The sequence below is a fragment of the Sceloporus occidentalis genome, unplaced genomic scaffold (assembly GCF_023333645.1).
Source record: "Sceloporus occidentalis isolate IW3139 unplaced genomic scaffold, rSceOcc1.0.p SCAF_10, whole genome shotgun sequence".
Taxonomy (NCBI): Eukaryota; Metazoa; Chordata; class Lepidosauria; order Squamata; family Phrynosomatidae; genus Sceloporus; species Sceloporus occidentalis.
In genome coordinates, this window is record NW_028316990.1 from 19168066 (window position 1) to 19189664 (window position 21599).

General features: G+C 44.9%; 1 protein-coding gene across 2 annotated transcripts in view; it reads left to right on the forward strand.

The window, feature by feature from the left end:
- The first annotated feature begins 684 nt into the window (after nucleotides 1–684).
- SMPD3 (sphingomyelin phosphodiesterase 3) overlaps nucleotides 685–21599 on the forward strand; it is a 95722-nt gene continuing 74807 nt past the window's right edge. For both annotated transcript variants that reach the window (XM_089540465.1, XM_089540467.1), the window contains exon 1: nucleotides 685–772. The gene's annotated coding sequence lies outside the window, so the exon portion shown is untranslated. The remainder of the gene's footprint in view (nucleotides 773–21599) is intronic.

A 21599-nucleotide genomic window follows, 5' to 3' on the forward strand; every position in this document is an offset into this window, starting at 1 on the left:
CGAGTTAAACCCATTTCTTCCTCCTTTTTTTCTGACAGTCTGCTCAGTTTAAATGTCCATATCAGACCTGGATAGTAGATGGTTGAGGACTTTGGTTTGTTCATTTTTCGATGGGAATTTACCCAAATCTACAAATTTCATTATAAATTCAACCAAAAGTACTTGTTGTTTTTTAAAAGGAATAGTTAAACCAACAGATTTTTAAAATTAATTTTTAAAACAAATTTTTTTTAAAAAAAAATTTAAGATTTTTTAAAAATGAATTTTTTAAAGGAGATTTTTTTAAATAGCTAATCTTTAAAAAAGATTTTTTTGAAAACATTTTTTAAAATTTTAAAAAACCCAATTCTTAAAACTTGTAAAAAACTTATTTTTTAAAAAAAATTAAATTTTTATTTTAATTATTAATTTTTTTTAAAAAAGGAATTTTAAAATATATATATATATATATATATATATAAAATTGATTTTTAAAATTTAAATTGATTTTTAATTTTTTTAAAAAATGCCTTGAAAACGTAACATTTTAACCAAATTACCCCCCCTCTGGGTCTTGCTGACGTCACTGGCTCTTCCCCCAGAATTTGGCTCCGCCCAGTGGTGGGCGTGTCCGGAGGAGGGGCGTGGCTAGTGGAGCGCGAGTCGAGGGCAGAGGGAGCCCAGGGCAGCACTCTGCGGAGCTGTTCATCGCCGGAGGTGCTGAGCCTCCTTCCTTCCTTCGCTGCCTTCGTCCTTCCTTCCTTCCGAAGGGAATGGCTCTGCTCCGCTCAAGGTAAGGGCTTCCTTCCCTCCTTGAGTCCCTCCTCGCCCCAGTGCTGCAGGATCATTAATCATTATTATTATCATTATTATTATTATTATTCCCATTTAATAATGCTATTCTGCATAGCCTTTCCTGCCCTGCCTCTGCGATGCCTCCTGGTTTGCTTGCTACACGCGTGTCAGCTCCTTCACACGTTCCAACTCACAGCCTCCCCAAGTCAGGCTGGGGTTCTATCATTATCATCATTATTAATGCTATTAATATTTATTATCAGTAGTCTTTCCTTCCCTGCTTCTCTGGGGACTCCTGGGTTGCTTGCTCACTATACGCGTGTCGGCTCCTTCAGACGAGCGAGGAGGACACTTTCCACCTCACAGCCTCCCGGAGAGGCACAAACAGGCTGGGGCTCTATCATCACCATTATTATTATTGTTGTTGTTGTTGCTGTTAATATTATTAGCAATAGCCTTTCCTGCCCTGCCTCTGTGGTGTCTCCTGAGTTGCTTGCTTGCTACACGTGTGTTGGCACCTTCAGACGAGCTTGGAGGACGCCCTCCGCCTCGCAGGGAGGTCTCACAAAGGGATGCAGGCTGGCTGGGGCTCTATCATTCTTATTCGTGTTCTTATACTTATTATTATTAGCAATAGCCTTTCCTGCCCTGCCTCTGTGGTGTCTCCTGAGTTGCTTGCTCGCTACACGCGTGTCGGCTCCTTCAGACGGGCGTGGAGGACGCCCTCCGCCTCGCAGGGAAGCCTCCCCAAGAGGCACAAGCAGGCTGGGGCTCTATTATTATTATTATTATTATTATTATTATTATTATTATTATTATTATTATTGCTATTATTAGCCATAGCCTTTCCTGCCCTGCCTTTGTGGTGTCTCCTGGGTTGCTGCCTACACACGTGTTGGATCGTTCAGACGAAGGTCGAGCCTGCCCTCCGTCTTGCAGGCAAGTCTCTCCAAGAGGCAGAACCAACCCGGAGCTCTATCATTATCACTATTATTGCTATGAATATTATTATGATGATCAATAGCCTTTCCCTGCCCTGCCTCTGTTGTGTCTCTTGGGTTGCTAGCGACACGCGTGTCGGCTCCTTCACACAAACACACCCCGCCTTGCAGCTAAGCGTGACCGAGAGGCACAAGCAGGCTGGAGCTCCATCATTATCATTATCATTATTATTATGGCTATTAATATTATTATAATCAATAACCTTTCTTGCTGCTGCTCTGTGGGGTCTCCTGGGTCTCTCACAACACTCGTGTCGGCTCATTCTGACATTCATTCTCCACCTTGAAAGCCAGCTTTGCCAAGAGATGCAAGCAGATTGCAGCTCTGTTGTTGTTATTATTATTATTATTATTATTATCATCATTATCTTATCACGTTGCTATGGATATTATTATCAATATCCTTTCCTTCCTGGACTTGCCACATGCGTGTCAGCTCATTCTGACATGCGTGGAGCACTGGCTCCATCTCACAGGCAAGAATCCCCAAGAGGACATCACCATCACCACCATCATCATAATCTTATCATTATCATTATTGCCATTAATATTATCATGATCAATTATCCCTTCTTCCAGCTGCTTCTCTATTGTGCCTCCTGGGTTGCGCATAACACACATGTCGGTTCATTCAGATGGCCATGGAGAACCCAACCCACCTTACAAATAACATTGTGAAGAGGCAGAAGCAGGCTGGGGCTCTATTATTATTATTATTATTATTATTATTGCTATTAATATTGTTATCAATAACCTTCCCTGCCCTGCCCTCTGTTGTGTCTCCTGAGTTGTTGCCACACAAGTGTTGGCTCATTCTGACACGCATGGAGCAAACATACCATCTCGCCGGTGAGCATCACCAAGCTGGCTGTGGCTTTACTAATATTATTATTACTGCTATTAATATTATTATTATCAATAGCCTTTCCTGCCCAGCCCTCTGTTGTGTCTTTGTGTCTCCTGAGTTGTTGCCACACAAGTGTTGGATCGTTCAGACAGGCATGGAGCACACATGTCATCTCACAACCAAGCATCACCAAGAGCCACAAGAAAGCTGGTGCTCTGTTACTATTATTATTGCTATTAATATTGTTATCAATAACCTTTCCTGCCCTGCCTCTGTTGTGTCTCCTGAGTTGTTGCCACACAAGTGTTGGCTCATTCCGACACTCATGGAGCACGCATGTCATCTCACAATCAAGCATCACCAAGAGACACAAAGAGGTTGTGACTTATTATTATTATTACTAGTACTACTGCCATTAATATCCTTATCAATAATCAATATTGTATTGCTGCTATGGCTTTAATTATACAGGGTGCATTGGAGTTGGGCTGTGGTTTGCAGGGAGGGGTGGGAAGATGCTCTGTGCAACTGAGGTTGGCTTCACACTGCCTTTGTGTAACACACACACACACACACACAGACACACAATTGCGATGCACACTTGGGTGTGGACCATACCATGCATCCTAATGGTTAGCTCAAGGGAGAGCCCAGTTGGCAAAATGGGTGCCTTTGCCCATCATTGTGCCTCAAAGTCTGGGGTGAAAAGACACACACAAATGCACACCCCAAATACAGCTTTTATTCATCCCTGGCTGAGGTGGGTGTGGGTTGTGGTGGCAAGGAGTTGGAAAAACCAGCAGAGAAGGGCGTGAAACCCTTGGCTGCAAGGATGGAGGAGAAAAAACGCAACATGGTGTGTGTGTGAGAGAGTGTGCCTATGTGTGCGCCAGGCGACTGAGGGACAGATGGCAAGCAAGCAATCTCCTTTGTGAATGGCTTTTATGGTTTTTTAAAAAATGCCTGCCTATTGTGTTTGCATGCACAGCGCCTGGTGATGGGGTTGCGCAGGAACACCAAGCCATTCCCCTATTAATAACAATAGTTGTTGTTGTTATTATTATTATTATTATTATTATTATTATTATATCCACCCCAACAGTTGCCTGTATTTGGCCCCAGCTCTTTGGGGAGTGTGGGTTCTTAAGCTCAATTTGTGGGGGCCTTAACCTGCTTTTGTGGGTTCTTAAGACCATTTTTGTGGGTCCTTAAGAGCCATTGTGTGGGTTGTTGAGCCCATTTTGTGTGTTCATGTCCATTTGGGGGGGGGTTCTTAAGGCATTTTGTGTGTTCTGAAGTTCATTTTGTGTGTTCTGAAGCCCATTTTGTGGGTTCTGAAGTAAAATTTGTGCAGTCTTGTGCCCATTTGGAGAGTTCGTAAGGCATTCTGTGTGTTCTGAAGTCCATTTTGAGGGTTCTTAAGTGCAATTTCTGAGTTCTGAAGCTCGATTTGTGAGTCCTCAAGGCCATTTTGTGGGTTCTTAAGCCCCATTTGTGGCTCCTTAAGGCCATTTTGTGGGTTCTTAGGTCCAATTTGTGGGTCTTCAAGCCCAATTTGTGGGTCCTCAAGGCCATTTTGTGGGTCCTTAAGCCCATTTGTGTGTTCTTAAGCCCCATTTGCTTGGTGCCTTCTTTGTCCCACGCCCCAGGTGTGAGCAGACAGAGGCTGCATTGCTTTCTCTCTCTGTGTGAAGCATGGAGCTGGCTGGGTGTGGGTGATGGGGATGGATTATTGTCGCTTTATGATTTCTCTGATGAGTATTAAAAAGAGAGAGAGAGAGAACGAAAGGAGAAAAAGAGGTCAATGGCACACCAGAGGCGACTGGGTGAAGTGTTTCTTGGAAAAAAGGAAGGCAGAGAGGCTGGAGTTTAATGAAGGCGCATGCTGCCAGCATGGCGGAAATCAATGCGAAAGCTTTGTGTCAGTTGAGTTGCTTTTATCTAGGCAAAGGAAAAATGTCACATTAACAGAGATGTGGAGCCTAATCCAGGAGCAAAGCAAACGCAGAACCATTCGCACCCAGCCAGATGGCCTCCTCTTTTCTTGCCGCCTTCTCCCAAACTATTACAGTTATATCCAGGATCCCCATCTGACCGATCATCCGTATATTCCATATTTGAAATCGGGAGGAGACGAAACAAGAACCAGACTGGGCTCGAGAGCAAAGGCAGTTCATTTAACTGTGTTGTCAGCCATTTTTATATTTTGTTGCATTTTATTTTGGTGACTGAATGGTTCTGTTGGTTGCAGACATTATTCCTGCCATTATTTTGAAAGCATATTCTGGTTGGGCTATTTGGATGCCTTGCTCAGGCAGCCTTTGTAATATAAATGCAGACATGTCAGCTTTTGGGGACAAAGCAAAATGCCAAAATGAATCCCCCCCCCTCTTTTTTGGAGGTTTTGTTTCTGATATCTTGCAGTAGTTGTCGATCGGTATTCATCTGCAGCTGGGCATGTTTTCTATCCAGCGACCAATCTGTTCCCAGGATGCGAAAGGCTTACAGATCATGAAAGGAAGATATAGTCTAACAAAAATGGGATGGGCAATTCTGATGCTTTTCAGGCGGATGCAGCCTCTTGCACAATTCAAGCGAATGTGCAAATGTGGATCCGTTCCTTTTAAATGCATTTTTAGCTAGCTACCCTTGTTTGACACACACTTAGTGTGGCGGTGTGAATTTTTCCCTACCTGCCCACCCATTCTTTCACTGCATGCTGCTGGGGAGAGCGCACATTGTAATCTGCTTTTGTCGCGTGGCGACTTAGAGCATAGCCATGAGTACAGAACCAAGCCCTGGTAAGCATTCCAGACTGAACAATCTGGAGTGAAAGATCATGGTATTGAATCTGTGTGGAAAGTACTAATATCAGTGTTAAAATCAATGCATGGCAAAGCACCTGTTGCATAAAAGGGCAAGAGGCAGTCAATGAATAGGCTGCTGAGGTTTCTAATTTCTGCTTTTCTCTTCCTTTTGTGGGGAAAATGATGCTCTTCTCAATGACTCCAGGGAGTGATCATAAACCAATGTACCTGTAAACCAATCCTGTCTGATCTTGGAAGGCAAGCAGTGTCAGCCCTGGTTAGTACTTAGATGAGAGACCGCCAATGAAGGCCAGGTGCTGGAGGCTATATTTCAGAGGAACCAGCAAATCCACCTTATCTAATATCCTTATCTAAGAAAGCCTATGCAATTCATGGGGTTGCCATAAATCCACAGGTGACTTGAAAGCACATATGTACAGTACTCAGATATTTTTTAACAAGGAGCAAGGATCAAAAGAGGGATGAGGGCAAGGTCTCCATCCAGTCCCCAGAATCATCCCGGCTTTGATATGTCCTGGAAAGCGGAGCTGGCCTTCTTCTCTTGTTTAATGTTTGATGCGCCAATGTCTCTGGAAAGTGCTGCGCAGACAAGAGAGTCAGTGCAAAGTTAAAGCTGACTAGCAGATAACCCTAGATGATGTAGCATTGCTGGGTTGCACCATGTCCTTCTATAGCCCAGGGGGGAGGCATGTCGATATTGGATATTGTGGGACTCCCATCTTCATCTAGCCTGTGGTAAGGGATTATGGGAGTTGCAATCCAATGACATTTGGGAGCCACATGTTCTCCACCTTGGATGTAGATGGTGTAGGGATTGCTTCAATGGCTAAATGAAACACCCTTTCAGTGCATAAAATGGGGCTGTCAAGGGAAAGACTGGAGGCTAGGTTGTGGATGTGGTGGAAGAGATAATGTTGATACTGATTTCATAATGGCTAATTGTAGAGAGAAGAGGGAGATTGGTCGGGTTGAGCGGGCGAAAGAGGACCCAGGAGAGAGGGAGGCAAGCCGATGGGAGGGGGAAGCCCAGCTGGTCTCGGGCGAGGAATTAGAGACCCCACCCTGGGGGCGGGGGAGGCCGACGGAGACCTTAATAAGGAGGAAGGGAGAGGCGCCGGGGGGGGGGAGGAGACTTGGCGGAAGACTGGGGCGCGGAGAGAGGTACGGAGGAGGGAAAGGAGAGGAACCTGTGACCATTGGAGGGGGCAAAAGGAGCTGGGACAGTAGTACCCCCGGAGGATGGGTAAGAGTGGGGCCAGTTCTTACAACCCACCCGGCGTGTCCATGAGATAGAGAGGAGCCCCGGTCCCAGCCTTGGAACCCGGAAATAGGCCAGAGTAGGGAGGGAGCCCAAGAAGGGGAAGAGTCGTGGTGGTCCTTGAGGGAGCGGCGGCAACTTTCTAACTCCAGACACAGCCCCGAGCCTAGAAGACGAGGGGAGACGCCTTTGAGTGACTACCGGCCGGCCCGACACCACATGCTGTGAATACTCCCCGGAAGTGAGACGACATCAGTGAATATAACTGTGTCAAGAGGGTTATGTTTTGGTTTCAGTTTGAGAAGAGTTAATAAAGTTGTGTTCTGTTTATAAGCATCACTCCGGCTACAAGGTCTGTTTGTGAACCTCCTCTGGAGTAGGATGGAGCCAGGCACAGGGGCGCCCTCGGCGGGCCTAGGAGCCACGCCCACACTAATGTAGCTAGAAACCATAAGCACCACTTTGGTGGTGGTGTCAAGCATTATTTTTCCACACTTGCAGAATCCCTTCAGTAGGTAACCATGCTGTTGTTGTTTTATATGCCTTTGAGTCATTTCCAATTTATGGCAACATTGGATTCCCTGCTTTGCTATCAGACCCACTGGGTGACTTTGGGCAAGTTCCATGCTCTCAGCCTCAGCAGAAGGCAATGGCAAAGCTCCTCTGAACAAATTTTGCCAAGAAAACCCTAGGATAGGCCCACTTTAGGGTTGCCATGATGACTTGAAAGCACACTACACACACACACAAGTCAAATATATCATGAGGCTTTCTTGGCCTGTTTCTTCAGAAAGATTCACCATTGCCAACCCCAGAGGCTGAGAGAGTGTGACTTGCCCAAAGTTGCCCAATGGGTTTTGTGGCTGAGCCCGAATTGGAACCCTGTTCTCCAGAGTCATAGTCCAACACTCAAAACATGATGCTACTCTGGCTCCAGGTAACCATATAGAAGGCTTTCTCTTCAGGTCTTTTAGCTGTTTTCAAAGAATGTAGTTTTGTTAGTCTCTTGCAACAGAAAAAGAAGGAAGGGAGAGGGAGAGGGGGAAAGAAGGAAACGTGGCAGCTCCTTTAAGGCCCACTTGTTTTTATTTCCGCATGAGCTTTCGTGGCTATAAACTCATATCTTAGGATTCAGTACTGGACAGCCCTCTGCTGGGGATACTGCAGCCCTGGATTTCATGCATCAATGCAGCATGTGCTAGGGCTCCAAGGAGCCCTGCAATTCAATATTTTTGTTTGATACACGCATAATAATAATAATAATAATAATAATAATAATAATAATAATAATAATGGAGGCTGATGGCCTCTTTCTGCACTGCTGCAAAAGCATCCCTATCCCACTTCCCATGACCTAGGCCTATTTTGTAGCATCGAAAACAAGCTCCAGAGTTGATCTCCTGCAAGCTCTGTCTCAGTGAAACTCTTGCTCCTAGTCTGCAGAAATAATCCGGTTTGACCCCTGCTGTGGAATTCTGGGAACTGTGACGTCAAACCGGATTATTCCTGCAGCGCAGACGCAGCCCTCGTTTCTGCAGGGATTGAGCATCTTTGAAACAAGAGAGCAGGAGCTGTTTCCCAGCTGTTGCCTCTGTTCCAGCTCCTTTCCCCAGGCACATCTCTTGCCCTGGGGAGATGGCTCCAAGCCAGAGAGGTGATGCTGCCTGCTTTTCGCTGCTCCAGGAATCCTCCGCTGTAGTTTTTGACAAGCCTTCAGAGCCATTGTTTTCTCAAGACAGCTGATCAGCATGAAGGGCCTACAAATATTGCTCCCAGCTTTGTTGCATAAACATGTCTCTATCCTCCATCTTCTTTTTTAAAAAAAATAACGACTGCGATCCTTATCATTAATTTATTTGCGCAGCGCCATCGGCATACATGGCAACATGATGGGTAACAAGCCAACGATGCCTGCCCAGTTGAGTCTACAATGCAGGTCTTAAGGAAGGGAATGAGAAAGAAGGGAAGGAGGAAGGAGGGAGCAAAGTAAATGAGAAATCCAACCTGTTGCCATGCAGGAATAAACAGTCAAAGCACCTCCGACAGATGATTGTGTTGAACAGCCCTTACTGTCAGTACGTTCTTCCTAATGTTGAAGTGGAATCTCTTTTCCTACAGTTTGAATCCATTGCTCTGTGCCCTATTCTCTAGAGCAGCAGAAGACAAGCTTGCTCCAATATGCATAGAATGTGTATACTTGCACGCATTTTATTGTATGCATTGCTTGGCACATCATCCCAGGGACAATGTGTGTCTCCGCTTTTGGGGGAGTCAAACCCGATCCTGTTTAGCGTGTCCAATCAGGTTTGCATGGAAAGTGTTTGGGTGAAAATTTGCCTGTCGTGTCAATGTCCTGCGTTTTAGCCTAACAGAGGAAGTGTTCGGTTGTAAACACCGACAGGGAAAACTTGTTCAAACAAAAGCTATTTCTAGCATCCTGCTGAAGTCATGGAAATATGAGAGTTAAGTGGCAAAACTGGTGCTAGAAATAAGACGGGAGACAGACCTTCAAATCTAACAAAGGCAGAAATCAGTGTGAATAGAAGGCATTCAAGAGCCAGTGTGGTGTTGTGGTTAGAGCACTGGTCTATGACTCTGGAGACTAGAGTTGGAATCTCAGATCATCCATGGACCTTAGGTGACCTTGGACAAGTCACACACTCTCAGCCTCAGAGGATCGCAATGGCAAACTCCCTCCGAAGAAACGTGCCAAGAAAACCCCATGATATGGTTGTCAAACATCAGAAATGACTTGAACACACACACACCACCACCACCACCACAACAACAACGACAACAGAGGGCATTCCCTGTTTCTTGCATGTTTGAACAAGGCATGTGGAATTTTGCAATTCTCCAAGCTAAGTATCTCCCATAAATCTGCTAAACCTACACTGGAATTTATCACACGGAGGAAAATTTAAGGAAGTTTAAACAGGGTTTATCCTGTGAAAATTGCGCAGTTTACTATTAAATCGCAATTAAGATTTTCAGACACAGCTCAATAAAAGAGCCATTATCCCAGGAATAACCAGGGAATAACCAGGCAATGAACAAACAGCAAGAAAGCATTTCCAGGATTTTCCCGTGAATGATTTGTTGCTGTTTATTGCCTGGTTATTCGTGGGTTAATGGCACTTTGATCGCTTTTCAACGCGACGTCGTGTGACAACCTTTACTGCAATCGCGGGATATTCCTGGGATATTCCTGGGATAATGGCTAAGGAACAATTAATCTAGACTACTTGATTCTATCCAGATGCAGAGCAGAATGGAGGGTGAACCCTGGCACCACAAGGACTGAAAGGGAAGGAGGAAATTAAGTATCTACATAGACTTCCTGGAAAGTCTTTGTAAATTGCAGCAAGAAATCAGTGAAGATTTGCAAACTGTAGCAATTGTAGGTGAGCTGGAAATTTGCACACAGTCCTTCCATCTCACTTGGAGGTGACCAAACTGGAGAATTTGCACCTTTGTCTGCGGCCTGAAGATGCTCCATGAAAACTGGAGACTTGAAGCCAGACCCTAAGTTCTGGCAATGCTATGAGCATTCCTTTAGTGCATTCTATTGGGAAGATTGCCTAAAACCAAGTCGAACACTGTTATCTTGTATTTACTGTCACCAGCGGCAAGGAAAGATTAGGCCTGTTGTGCTTTCCAAAAGGAAAAGGGAGAAAAGGCACCCATCTATTTTGCCAATTAACATCTCAGATCTTAGTTCTGCTGGCTTAGCAAATGAACAGAAGACATATCTTTGGTATAACAAACGGGAGGCTTTCTCAACCCCTACATTTACTTTAGTGATAACAGAGACTTTAAGGGGAAAAAATTGGAGGGGGAATAATGCTTTTAAATCCGCAGATGGACCACTGGGCTCTATAATTTAAATCGGAAGGGGTTGCTTTTGCAAGGCGAAATTGGAAACAGGCCCCGGTACCACAGAGATGGCCTTTAATTTTCCTTCAACAGTATGCTGCCCTTGCTTTGGAAGATGAAAATTAGAAGCTGTTTCTTTTTCTCAAACGTAATAGAGGGGGTCCAGGGTGGCTCCAACATCACAGATGAAAACTGGGATACATGTGGCCAAGCAACATCAGAGTGTGGTCCAAATTATAAATGATGAAGAACATGCAAGCAAGCAGCCTCTACAGACTGTCTCAAAAAGCTGGTCGTGACTCCTCCCCAGGGCACCATTTTGGCGCATGCTCATCTACATGGTGCACATCACGATGATGCCACTCTGGTGCTGCATCTACGTGATGCAGCACCAAAAGGGTGTCATCATGCCGATATGGCACCCTTTAGAGGGTGCAAGAGGGAGATGCATTTTGCTGCTTCTTTTTGCATCTCCCGAAGGCCAGATTAGTGCCGTGGCATGCGGTTGCCCTGGCACTGATCCAGGGCAAAAAGGGGCAGTGTCCCGCCGCCCATCTGTAGAGCCCCAAGGAAAGGAAGCAGCATTTTGCTTTTGCCTGATACTACTGGGAATGGCAAGATTCAACCTCCTATCTCATTTCTTCCCCCTTGCTGAGTTAAATCAGGGCAAGCTAGTTAGGGACCACCATCAGAATTCTTGGAACACTTAGTAAACTACAGAAATTCCAGCAAACAAGTTTCAGTTGTGAGATATATATATATATTTGGCTGTGTTTTTGTGCGTTGGAGCATGCAAGATACTGTGTGGGCGGGCATCAAGAAACAGACTGTCAATTTTTGAAATGCAAACATTAATTAAAGAAGGACCTAATTGTCCCTTGTTTAGATGGCTAATTATTCAGCTGTATTCAGAGAGAGAGAACTTAGAGGGAGATCTGACCTAATAATATTGTATCCTTGCCTACCAGGGTTGGTGAACTCAAGCTTGTGAAGACTGAGGCTGCATCCACACTGCAGAAATAATCCTGTTTGACCCCACAATTCCCAGAAATCCAGAGCATTGAGCCGTGGCAGTTAAAGTGAGGTCAAACTGGATCATTTCTACAGTGCGGATCCAGCCTCGGAACAAGACCTTCATTGAGGCATTGCTTGCAAGAGATCAACTCTGGAGCTTGTTTTCGATGCTACAAAATATGCCTAGGTCATGGGAAGTGACATAGGAATGCTTTTGTAGCAGGACAAAAAGAGGCTGCCAGCATCATGTCTCATTATTATTATTATTATTATTATTATTATTATTATTATTATTATCTTAGATCTACAAAGATGTATCAAATCTACAACTATGAATCTGGAGAATATGTCCCACTGAACTCAAATGGGACTTCTGAATAGACATATACAAGACTGCATGGTAAATTGACCACAGAGGAGTTATGGAAATTCAATCTAGATGATGAGGAAACTGCAATAGTTAAGGATTTCCCATAGCTTGGCTCAGTCATTGGTCAGGACGGAAATTGTAGTCAAGAAATCAAAAGAAGACTAGGACAGCTATGAAAGAACGAGACCAAGGTCTTGAAGTGCAAAGATGTTCAACCAAACACAAAAGGTAGGATTGTCCAAGCCATCGTATTTCTCATCACTGTGTACAGATGTGAGAGCTGGACTGTGAACAAAGCCAACCAAAGGAAAATGGCCTCAACTGAGATGTAGTGCTGGAGAAGATGACCAAACAAAGGACTCCTGGAACAGATCAAGCCTGAACTCTCCCTGGAAACCTGATAAAACTGAGACCGTCATACTTTGGCCACATCATGAGAAGGCATAACTAAGTAGAAAAGACAATAATGCTAGGAAAGGTGGAGGTCAGTAGAAAGAGAGGAAGACTGCATTCTAGATGGATAGACTCAGTCAAGGAAGCCATGGCCCTGAACCCAAAGGACCTGAGGACAGGGGGTCTTGGAGGTCTCTCATTCATGGGTCAAAGTCACGAGTCAAAGTCAACTTAAAGGCAACCAACAACAACTAAGTTGGGTGGAATTTTTAAAAGTGTTTTTTCCATCCACCTAAAAGTCATTAGGTTTGTTGAAATTGAAGTCGTTTAACTTCTGTAGTGTGGATGCAGACTAAGCACACTAAGAATGCAACTGCAAAGATATAGCCATGTTAGTCTGTAGAACCAGTATGAAGATAAGTCCTGTAGTACCTTTGAGACTAACTAAAGAAAGAAATTGGCAGCATGAGCTTCAGCGATTCAGTTCAAGTGTGAACCGGGGTCATTTAAATGGCTTCGAACCAATTTGCGAACCGGGTTTGAAATGTAGTGAGAACGAGGCTGTTGTTTAAAACACATGTTTATAAGCCACTTTGTGGAGAGACAAAAAGATATATGTTAAACCCACTCTGGAAAATAGGTGTTAACGGTTACATGAAAGGGACACAATGCAGGTTTGATTACTTTTGGTAGCATCCCCACATTTTCCTAATGCTTCCTCCTACTGTGAGCTGATGGACGCCAGACTTGCTCAGAAACCTTTCTTTTAATTGACTGGAATTAAGTACAAAAGTTCAGCACAGGCCTTGTCTCATCAGAGGTTTATTCTCCTCGCGCATACATCCTAGAAATGTAATAATAAAGTGCACTGTGCAAATAATATGCACCGGGGTTCCAATTCAGGTTTATTCCTCGGGAATGAAACCACTCTAGTTATTACTCACTCCCTGCAGAAAAACCGTTTGGGGCTAGTTTAGTACAACCTGAATGGCTTTGTGCAAATGAAACCATAATTTCTGAGGATTTCTCATCTGGAGCGCAACCAGCCCCCAGACTTCCTCCCACTGTCCTTGCCATCATTATCTTCCTCCCATCTTTTATCGATTTCATTGCTCTCAAGCTGTCGTCCAAAGCAAGTGGATTTTACTCAATGTATTTCTTGTCCTGAAAACACCTCTGATGTAGTATCCTCCATGTGGCAAGCCTTCTGTATAACTATAGTTTTTTGTGGGGGTTTTGGCCCATGTGGCCATGTTCTAGAAGAGCTTATTCCTGATGTTTCGCCAGCAGCATCTCTGGCTGGCATCATCATCTTCATCTTTCTCTGAAGATGCCAGCTACAGATGTTGGCGAAACGTCAAGAATACATATGGCCACATGGCCCGAAACACCCACAAAAAGCTATGGATGCCGGCCATGAAAGCCTTCGACTTCTGTATAACTCTTTGCTTGAATATAAAACTAAAATCCAGACTATGAATGTATGTTCGTACATTTACATGGTCCAATTAAGGAGTCCGATAGCATTGTAATGGCCATGGCTGCAATCCATGGAATCCTGGGATTTGTAGTTTGGTGATAGTGGAGTACTTAGAATTATTTAGTGCACTTCCCCCAAACTACAGCGTTAAAAGTGGGGAGCCAGTGTGGCACAGTGGTTTGAGTGTTGCATTAGGACTCTGGGGACCAGGGTTCGATTCCCCACTCAGCCATGAAACCCACTGAGTGCCCTTGGGCAAATCACACTCTCTCAACCTCAGAGGAGGGCAAATCTGAACAAATCATGCCAAGAAGACCTCAGGATAGGTTCATTTTGGGTCATCATAAGTTGGAAATGACTTGGAGGCACGCAGCAACAATACCAAATAACATTAGAAAGTGCTTTAGGAAATTAAACCTTCCAGAGTCTCATAAGAAACCTGTGTCAGGGCATTTAAACTGGTATCAGCATTTAAACTGGTATCATAATAGTATACTGTATATACTCGACTGTAAGTCGACCTCATGTATAAGTCGAAGGCAGATTTTGGGGCCAAAATGATGGATTTTGATATGATACATGGATAAGTCGAGGGTAAAACCTGGGGGCATGTAACAAAGGATCTAAAGGATGGAGCAAAGGAAAATGATGCCAAAAAGCTTGCGAAGTTCCAGGAGGAATAACTGCTGGAATAACTGCATTCAGGTTTTTCTAGTCCATTTTTTGACTAAAATTTCTAGACGTATACATGAGTATATACAGTAACTATGGATACATGGTGGAAATGTATTTATCCCCATATTATGTCTCTGGTATAGTTTTGGGAGATTTCACTTGTGGACCTAGATAAAGGGTTTCACCTAGCTGACAATCTGTGTTTGCAAAATGGCTTTGTGGGCCTCAAGCGATAAATAGGCTGCTTCTCTGCGAGTGGCTTCCAATTGAGAATATTAAAGAATCTTCGAAAACCAAACACTTTAGTGCTGCATTCGAAACCCGCTTGTTAGCAGAGTGGCAATGAGGGACAAAAAGACAAGACGGCTTCCCAACGGCCGCCCGGTTTGCTCACGGTGGAATCTCTCTCTTTCGGGTCCCATTCAAAGGCTTTATCCATAAACGGCTGTCCTCCCTCAGCTCATTTTAAAACTTAGTGCAAGAATATTATCAGAGAGCTTTGAACAAAGGCCAGAGGTTGGTGTTTAATGAGAGGAATGGAGTCTCAAAGGGTTCACTCTGATGGAATATTCATTAGACAAGCTGCCAGATGCAACGGTCCCCCGGCAATAGATGAGTCCCATTGAATTTGGATGCAAGGGAAAGAGAGGAGACGAATACTTAGCAGGGGGAAAAAAGTTGAACGTCTGCAGGCTTTTATTTTCTTTATTAAATGCAGGAGTGTCTCACAGTACTCTTTGCTAAAATTGGGACTTCCGATTTGGAGCGGCTTCTTTTAAAAGTGCAACATTATGTTCAAATTCTTTGAATTTGGTAGGATTTACTCCCAGGATTGCAGGCTGCAAGCCTACTCCCCTACTTCTTCCCTTTCCCCCCAAAACTGGGACTCAAAGTGGTTTAAAAATTAACATATAGTATAGTTCATATTATGGAAATGGATATTTTCTGAAAGTTGAGCCGAGCATTATAGACGTCCGTCGTTCAAGTAATGCAGGTAACAATATTTTGGTCCATTCCCTTGCCTTACTAACTAACATCAGAATGGAGGACATTTTGACATTCTTCCTGGACAGATGGTTGAAATGTAGGACATGTCCTGGAAAAGGACGGTGTCTGATCACCCTGTATTATGATCAAAGATCAGCAGAGGACATCCTATGCTGTTACTTTTTCATGCTCCTAGCAATATTTGCAGAGTGAACCTAACACTGGTGCAACAAAATGTTTTAATATGGAAATGTTGACCTCGTTCCCACTTACAAATAAATTGGTGTGCGATCGGAATCGATGGATCGATTTGACAGCAGAGCGTGGTTCACACTACATTTACCCCGATTGCATTTCTTCCCTCTAAAATAACCCACTTGTGGTTCACACTGATGAATGGACTGACTCAAAATGGACCCCGCTCCAGGTGGCCGAAGGGCAAATTTAAATCTATTCCGATCCGTATTGGGTTCACATTTGCACAGAATCGATTTATCCAAAAAGACGTGGGGAAAAAATCAATGTCAAAAGACACGGGTTAAATGGGTCTAGCACACGACCCTCCTCTCCGAATCACTTCAGCGATTCAGTTCAAGTGTGAACCAGGGTCATTTAAACCACTACAAACTATTTTGCGAACTGGTTTAAAACATAGTGGGAATGAGGCCGTTGTTTAAATGGTATGCTTGCACAGTTACAGTGGTTCTACCAGTGGGGTTAGATCCAGCATAGCTCCTTCACATTTAACCATTGCTTAGTGATGCAGTCTTGAGGGGGGGATGAACCCGCATGTATGTGAACCATCTGTTAGCCAAAACGGCTCTATAAATTAGTTGATTGCAGTTTTACGATTTGTGTCACCCAACATTGTGCCGAGAAGATGAGATCTCTGCAGATAATTGCCACGCCACCCTATTATTATGTTTGCTTTGAAACAAAAGGCTATCAGCACATGGTGGTGCAAACAGTGCGTTCTGGTTCGTGCTGCACCTTATGAAAAACCTTATGAAAGTGGAAAGGATGATCCCAAAGGACGAATCTCTGCAAAGAAGGCTGCATGGAACAAATTGTGACTTCAGTGGTCCTTCTACATTGCTGGGGTTAGGGGTGAAGGACCCCCGTGAATGTAGAAAAACTGCAAATAAAATAGCACTATTCTTTTTACCGCTCTAGGAATCTCCAAGTCCTCCAGTGCAACTCTGTGCTCAACATCTACCAGAAGTTGATGATAGATTCATGCTGGAGGGCCTACAAATGCCTAGAGAAGTGTTTTCGCTAGGATCTTGCAGGTTCTCCAGCACAACTCTATGGTCAAATCCCAGCAGAATTGCAGTGGAGGACTTAGATAGTCCCAGAGAGAACGTCTGAATTGCAATGTTGTGCAATTCTGGGAACTGTAGTTTATTGCGGCATCAGAGCTCCGCTCTATAGCATTGAGCCAGGGCAGTTAAAGTGGTGTCAAACTGGATTATTTCTGCAATGCAGATGCAGCCTCCAACGTCCTGATGCATTCTGATTGTGCGCTTGACATTTAAGCCTGACATTCAAGCCATCCTCTTTGCAATTAGAGAGGTATTAACTTTTAAAAATACAATTTATATGGAGACAAGAGTTGACAAATGTTTGGATAGAAAACCCTGGGCTTGACGGCGGAGAGGCCGGTTTCAACTGCAGCTGAGTTGCCACTTGGCCAGTTTTGAATAAGCTTTGCCATCCTTGTTCCTCTCACAGCTGGCTTTCCCCCCCTTTTGCCCAGCCTCAAATGAGCTAGGCAGCAGGCCATGACAAATTTGCATATATTTAAATAGGGAGCAGCTGGGAGGATATACTCTTAGGAAAACCAAAATGCAAAAATAAAAACAAACAGCTTTTATGGTACCTCCCTACAAATCCATATAAACTAGAACCAGCACCCTACTGCAAGAATATGATGTCAATGAACATGTTAAGACCAGGGTTCGATTCCCAGCTTGGCGAGTCACACACTCTCAGCCTCAAAGGAAGGCAATGGCAAACCCTCCTCCAAACAAATCTGGCCAAGAAAACCCCATGATAGGTTCGTCATGAGTCAGAAATGACTTGAAGGTATGCGAGAACAACAACAAAAACTCTAGCAGATTGTAACCTGACCAAAATAAAAAGCCCAAATTTAGAACATGTTTTGATTTCAAGCTGATCTTTTATGGACATAATGTATTGTCTCTATGAAGAGACACATCTGGGGGGTGAAATACACGGAAATGCACAACCCTCTCTACTGGAGAAGCAGTACTCTAAAAATGGAACTCTTTCTATTGACAATAATAACAAACCAAAATAGCCCCAGGGGACCGGTTTGTTTGAAGAAGCGGATGCTGAGGACAAGGATTCCTCAATGGAGGCAGAGAGAGAATTTGCATCTGTCCTCAAAAGGATGGCAGGATTTCATTAGCATTCCCTGACTGTCCCGACCCTGGCTGCCTCCTCCTTCCAGCAAAGCGTGCAATAGCAAGAACGCTATAATGGCCTGTCCCCAAGGGCTTCGGTTGTGTTGTCGTTTGTAAGGTCAAGAAGTGAGCAAGGGCATCTGCAAATGAGCTCTGCAAGGGTTGTGCGTGTGCATTATGTGTCTTTGGCCTCCCGTGTGCATTCATCTCCCATGCATTTTTATTTGCAGGGGAGGACCATTTGCTAATGAAGGGAGATGCCTGTGAAAGCTGTGCATGGTGACAGCACCATACGGCGATAATGAGGTTCATTCCGACAGGCATATGGATTTGGAGAAGGCTTCCCCCCCTTTATTATTTTGGGGGGGGGGTTGCTTTAGATTTGGGGTTGAATTGCTTCGGCAGTGTCTTTGCGCTCATTGTTGTGAGATGGCTGAATTGTACATGTGTATTTCTCTATTGGAGAGCCAGGGTGGCGTAGTGGTTTGAGTGTTGGACTAGGACTTTGGAGACCAGAGCTCAAATCCTGGCTTGGCCTTGGAAAGCACTTGGCGGCCTTGGGCAAGTTGCATACTCTCCGTATCAGAGGAAGGCAGGGGCAAACCCCCTCTGAAGAAACTTGCCATTAAAACCCCATGATCAGTTTGTCTCAGGGTCTCCAGAAATGACTTGAAGGCACACACAACAACAGCAACAACAAGAACATTTCCTATTATGCATTTCTTCATCACTCTGCTGCACTGTAACTGCTCTGGCTTTCCACACTTCTGATCTAAGTAGTGGTTTGAGTGTCGGACTATGGCTCTGGAGACCAGGGTTCGATTCCTTGCTCCGCTATGAAACCATCTAGGTGGCCTTAGGCAAGTCACACTCTCTCAGCCACAGAGGATGGCAATCGCAAACCTCCACCAAACAAATCTTGCCCAGAAAAACCCATGCTAAGTTTGCCTTAGGGTTGTGCTAAGTCCAAAACAACTTGAAAGCACACAGCAACAGCAACAGCAACAGCAACAACAAGCTAGACCTATGATATAGCTTTTGGCACTTATGTTTATGGTCATTGATGACCAAACAGACCAAAAACCCACCTCTTAAGTCAGGAAGCATCACAAATCAAAGGTTTGCAAAGTTCTGCAGACTTGGATGTTGAGAAATGATGATTATATCACTATGGAGATTACCGCACTTCGTTCTGAGAACGTTCTCAGAACGTGATGAGAACGGAACACATTTAAGAATACCGCAGGTCTGTGTTCCAATCGGGTTCTGAGAACATTCTAAATGTGTTCTACATGTGTTCCAGGAGGGTACAGATTGAATGTGTTCCCAGAGAGCTGTAACGTGATGAGAACGTTCCAACAGAGGTCTGTGCGGTATTCTTATCCGTTCTCAAATCCGTTCTCTCATTCCTCCGTCTCCTGATTGGCTGAAAGAATGACAGGCAGGGAGGCAGGCAGGCCAGCGACTGCAGTGAGGGAAGAGGTGTGTGTGTGTGAGAGAGAGAGGGGGGGGGGGAAGAAGGAGGGAGGGAAGGAAGGAAAAAGGGAGGAAAAGTGGGACAAGGAAGAGAAGAGGAAAGCAGGGAAAGAGAGAGAAAGAGAGAGGGAAAGAGGAGACTAGAGCAGAGAGCAAGAGGGAGAGGGTCTGGCTGCTTCTGCGGGGGCCTCTAGTGTCATGTCCAGTGGGGTTCCTGTGCTGTCACAATGCAGGAGACAGGGATGCCCAGGACCATCTCCTCCTTCCCTCCAGGAGGGAACCCACAAAAGCTCCTCTGTTTGGAGCACCACACAAAAGCAAGGAAACAACTCCCAGAATTCCATAGCAAAGAGCCAGACAAGAGTTAAAGCGGGGAGGGAAGCTCACAACCTGAAGGCACACATTACATGCACACACAGAGGAGCAAAAGAGTGTCAAGCTGCCAAAAAGGGGAAATGGGATGACAGCAGAGGACTCTTCTTTTCTAACCGGTTTAAAGAGCTGCAATGGCTGCCAGGACTCTGCCCTTGGTCCAGTCCCCTCCCTTTCCCTCCGCTTGAAGGGACCTCCGTGGAGCTCCCTTAAAGCCCAGGCTGCCAAGGAGGGGACTCTGCCCTTGGCCCATCAAGTTACATAGGTTTTATCCTATTTTCTTCAAACATATGCCAGCATATGAAGCCCCAACGTTTTATAGGGGCTTGCCTTCCTTCCCTCCCAAGAGAATCCTCGGACTCCCTTCAGAGGGAAGACAAGCTGGGGGGGGGGGGGGGCGCTTGCCTTCCTTCCCTCCCAAAGGAATCTTCGGAGGGAAGACTTCTCAGTGAGGCTGAGAAGCACTCTTCCGGCCAGAGTCCCTAGGCTTACTGAAATCCCCCACCTCCCTTCCCCATAGAAATCAATCCAAAAACTGAGTTTAAAAGGAGCAGAGGAGAGCCCTTTGGGTCTGCATCTGGGAGAGATTTTAAACTCCCTTTTTGGATTGATTCCTATGGGGAAAGAGGGGAGAGAGAGAGATGGCAGGACATCCCCATAGCCAAGCAACCTCTGCCTCCCCAGATGAAGACCCATAGGGCTCTCTGCTCCTTTTAAACTCCGTTTTTGGATTGATTCCTATGGGGAAGGGAGGTGAGGGATTTCAGTATGCCGAGGGACTCAGGAGAGGCGAGCTCCATGCCCCAAGCCTCCCTTTTTCCTCTTTCCTGGGAGCAGCGCCTCTCCCGAGCCGTCCAACCACTGAGTGGCAACGTCATCAGTACACAGCCCACAAAACGTAATACAGCAAACCGTTCCGGGAACGGCTTCAAGAAAAAGGAAGCGCTGTGCGGTAAAATGCGTTCCAATCACGTTCTGATCACGTTCCAGTTTACTCAATGCGGTAATATCCGTTCCAGGAACGTTCTCATCGCGTTACGTGCAGAACGTTCTGAGAACGATATGCGGTAATCTCCTATCTGAAGGTGCATCTACACTGCAGAAATCATGCAGTTTGACACCATTTGAAATGCCACGGCTCCATACTACAGAACCCTGGGATTTGTAGTTTTGTGAACCATCAGCGCTTTGTGACAGAGAAGGCTCAAGACCTGGTAAAACTACAAATCCCAGGATCCCATAGGATGGAGCTGCAATTACACTGCAAAAAGATTGCAGCTCAGCTTCCGAAATAATAACTTTGCAGAGACAATGTGAGAAAAGCTTTCCAAGGAGCACTGATGGGCTTTGCCAAAAAAAGACAACCCAAATATTTTATTACACAGTGAGCCTGCTACCCCAAAAAACAAAATGTCTTTGTCTCTGAAATAAAAGATGCTCCGAAAAGGAAGGCTGTGCCTAAACCCAACGGATGGCATACGTGTTCCCTTGGAAGCATATGGCGCCCCATATGGAACTTGAGCATACGTTGCGCGACCTTCCCAGAAAGTGTTGGAACAGAACAGGAACGGCTACATCACACCAAAGATTGTCAGCGTTTCCCAAAAAAAAAACCACAATGTAAACAAAGCAGAGGATTGTGTGCACAGCTTGCCGAAGCGCATAGGTGAAGTGTGAGTTTCGCTGCGCAGTGGCCGAGTCAGATAATCCTGGCAGATGTTTTTTTTAAAATTACCAAAACTAAAACAAAAAAAGGCCAGTGACGCATGATGCTGAGGACTTAGATGTTCAACCAGTGTGTCAGATAGAAATAAGCCTGTTG